Here is a 2404-nt window from a genome sequence, read left to right as displayed (position 1 = left end):
CAAGGGAAAGAGTGACATTAAGTAAAGGAATAGCTGTGCTCCATACCTTTGTGGCTCCCCTCTTGAATCCGTTCATATACACACTGCGGAATCAGCAAGTGAAACAAGCCTTCAGGAGCATGGTCCAGAGGGTGGCCTTCTCTTCAAATAAATGAATGTAGCTATATAAAAATGCATTCTTGGACACAATGCTAAATGACAAAGTCTCTGTCCTCTACATAAATTCCTTATAAGCTATTAATTTCAAACCATCTTTTAGACATATTATATATAAATAACGCATCTTTTTAAAATTAGCCTAAAAACCTAGTGTAGTTATAATAAAAATGTTTGCTTTCTCACCAATGTCACTAAATTTTAATTGAATTAATAATTTCAGTTTTCTTTTTTTCATATCATGACTAGGTGGATTATAAATTCAACCTGGGAAACAGAGATTGCAATCATTAAAAATAGACAATATGTCATTATTGTACTTGAAGTATTTAACATATCTTAATTAATATGTCTACCTATTTCTAAAGGGTCACCAGGAGGAATATGTTATAAACTTAATACCAATATCTAAAAAATGCATTTTATTTGAATGTATAAAAATAAGTAGATGTTTAAGATACATTTTCTTAAGAAATATTATTTTGATTATTTGAAATGAAGTTGTATTGAATTTTGACTAGTTTTCTAAGGAAATGTAATAAATTTACAAGGGCAAGAAGGGTTAACACTTACCTTGAATTTTTCCTGTTATAATAATTTCTAAACATTCAAGTGAAGATTTCCCTGTATCTTCCAGTTGTTACTAAAATGGAAAATCATAGTCTATAAAGTCATTTTTACCTAAAAAAAAATTTGTATTTGTATTCATTTATTTCCCAATTCATACCAAAAATTATGTTTCCCAATGATGAGAAAAATATGGCAAATCTTAATCCAGACTGGTGAGCTATGTTGATTCGCTAAAGAGTAGACTGGAAATTACAGATTTAAGCCTCATATTTCTTTTATTACCAAACCTACAAATCAATCTTAATATTTCCATTTTATCCTTTCTCCCATATGGAAGAAAATGACTTTCAAGAGATATGTTAGAAGGGTAGAAAATGTGTTTAAGTCTAACATAATACTTAAAGAGGCCCTCTACCATAATGAACCATTAATAAATTTGGTTGTCTAGAGACAATGCATGTATGTTTAACTAGTTACAATGTAAGTGGTTTTTATTTCTGTTTCTTGATTTTCAGCCTAGGCTCAAAGTTTAAGTTTATGTAAAGAGGTCTAAGTATTTTCTTTTTTTTAATTTAATTTAATTTTATTTTTTTAAGTATTTTCTTAGTGTATGATTGCAGTATTTTTTTATTGATTATACACGAGAGTGTCCTTAAGCACTCAATTGCATCTTACTATTGTTTTTTTCATGAAATGGTCTACTTTTAATTTTTTTCATTTAGCCAGATTCTAACATAAAATCATTGAATAAAAATGAAATTATTGCTTAGCCAAGTGCTGTAGTGGATTAAGAGATGGCCTTGGTCAGTAGTTCAAATTAACCAGTCAGTATTCCAGAGAAAGGAGCTTTTGTTCCTATTAAATTACAGCCTTGAAAACACAAAGGGGCAGTTCTACTCTATGTTGTATGCTTTAAATGAATTGAAATTAACTACATCCCAGTGAGTTAATGTTTTTGTTTTTCCATATGTGACGCTGATACAAATGTGCTTTTGTAATACCATAAGAAGTAAGCAGAAATGCAAAAGTGAAAATCCAGAGTGTGGAAAATCTATTTCAACAAAATAATTTTTCTTTAGCATTAATATGATAATCAGACAAATTACATCTGGTCATGACATCATTTTTTTAAGTTACATGGCCATTCTTATCACATTATTATTTAGAGATTTAAGAAAGTGTAACGTTATTTGTTTTCATAGATCAAAGGAGTCTTGAAAATTATTTCTGCCAAACATAAATTAGAATAATCATGAAAAATAAAATACCTTAATATTACTGCAAAGTTATATTCTTCTTGGTGAAAATATACAGGTAAATAGATAGATAGATAGATAGATAGATAGATAGATAGATAGATGATAGATAGATAGATAGATAGATGATAGATAGATAGATAGATAGATAGATAGATAGATAGATAGATAGCAACCAAATAATCTTGGAAAAAGTTTTCATTCTGTCTTACATAAAAATACCTGTTAACCAAATAAGATTAGTTCATCAGAAGAATAAAAATTAGAACAGCAGTTTATTTTGGTGAAGGATATGAAAGTACTAAGATCTGACAAAAGAACAAACAACTCTATATTCCAATACACCCAGAATACCTCTTAGAAGTAAGGATAATGAGACTTCATCTCATGTACATTGCACATGTTGTCAGGGTATACCAGCC

General features: G+C 29.0%; 1 protein-coding gene across 1 annotated transcript in view; it reads left to right on the top strand.

Annotated features, from left to right (window-relative positions):
• LOC101655214 (olfactory receptor 6C74-like) overlaps positions 1 to 2404 on the top strand; it is a 73679-nt gene that overhangs the window by 267 nt on the left and 71008 nt on the right. The gene's annotated exons all lie outside the window — the stretch shown is intronic.

Source organism: Echinops telfairi, unplaced genomic scaffold, assembly GCF_000313985.2.
Source record: "Echinops telfairi isolate 266 unplaced genomic scaffold, ASM31398v2 ScPeMD7_7404;HRSCAF=8442, whole genome shotgun sequence".
Lineage (NCBI taxonomy): Eukaryota > Metazoa > Chordata > Mammalia > Afrosoricida > Tenrecidae > Echinops > Echinops telfairi.
Note: the sequence above shows the minus strand (reverse complement) of the source record. Positions and strands in the feature narration are given on the sequence as shown.